The sequence below is a fragment of the Etheostoma spectabile genome, chromosome 18 (genome assembly GCF_008692095.1).
Source record: "Etheostoma spectabile isolate EspeVRDwgs_2016 chromosome 18, UIUC_Espe_1.0, whole genome shotgun sequence".
NCBI lineage: Eukaryota > Metazoa > Chordata > Actinopteri > Perciformes > Percidae > Etheostoma > Etheostoma spectabile.
The window spans coordinates 24366823-24368100 of NC_045750.1; the positions used below are offsets into that span (position 1 = coordinate 24366823).

A 1278-nucleotide genomic window follows, 5' to 3' on the forward strand; every position below is an offset into this window, starting at 1 on the left:
AGTGCACATGTATTGGGAATACATGAGTGATCAGGTAGTACACTGCATACTGTGCATAGTGTATAATTCAATCTGATACAGTGTACAGCACAGGAGGAAAACACAGGCATTGAAGCAGCACCACTGTAGAATTGTAGATGGGGAACAAAATGAAACAGTGGTTTGTGCGGAACAACGCCATTGGAAAGCTGCAGCCCTGCTGCGTGGGATAGGAAGTGTATTTCAAACTGACTGCAGCTGGCCAATTTACACGCAGCATGAATAATGCACAGACACTTGGTCGTGAGCCGCCGCCGCCGCCGTCCTCGCCGTTTTCCGCCACAACCGACAGACATCCCTCATCGGTGACGGGCGACAGGAAGAGGGCTGTCTGACGCCTTAACCATGGCAACCAAGGCCCTAAAAGCTCCACCTCCCATCGGCTCCACCTTCTCCCTCTGCTGCTGAGAGCAGTCCGACATGTTTAACTAACGGGTCATCTCTGGAGGCGAGGGGTGCTTCTGCTGCTCCTCAGGGTGACACTCTGAATGAGCAGTACAGCTACTACACTTCAACCCAATGTACTGTAACATCAAGACTTGGAGTGCCAAGTGCATACAACTGTATTCACGACTGAAACAATGAATATTCATATTCATTGTTTTCCTCATTAATTTCAAAAGCTGCACATGGTTCTGGTTTCTAAATCGCAATCATTGTGGAAGCGTGCGCACGTGCACCCCCCACTGCTCGCCATACACGGATTTAGAAATCTCAAACATCCAGGTGGATGGTATGATACTTGGGCCCGCTCCACCACTGATGAGACCTGTCCATACGACAAACGGCAATGAAGAAGAAGAGGAATTTCACTGATTGTGTCTCATTCTCCGAAAGCGGCGGACCAGCTGTCGTTACGCACGGCTGTTTGTGAAGCTCATGCCACTAATCCATCACATGTACCTATAAACCCCCGCCGCGGTAATATCTCAAGCAGGATTATTAAACGTCCGGAGGATGCAGAGCTCAGATGGAAACAGACCACAAAGTGCTTCACAATTCAGGATCAAATCTTAAAAGATCATTAACAGACGCTCAAATGTGAATAAAAGAATAAAAAGAGTTCACCACCCATAAATAATTTGAGTTTAAAAATGTGCATTGGATTTGTGTTTACAGCAATAATTAAAGTGAAAACTGGTAAACATAAACTATGTTTTTGTCTAGTTACATCTCTCACCTTATATTTAATCTTCAAACAATGTAAAATGCACATCTTAAGAAATATCAGTATGGGGG

General features: G+C 45.5%; 1 protein-coding gene across 5 annotated transcripts in view; it reads right to left on the minus strand.

Annotated features, from left to right (window-relative positions):
- The window catches only part of klhl29 (kelch like family member 29), a 225089-nt gene that overhangs the window by 4253 nt on the left and 219558 nt on the right, over window positions 1-1278 (minus strand). The window lies entirely within an intron of this gene.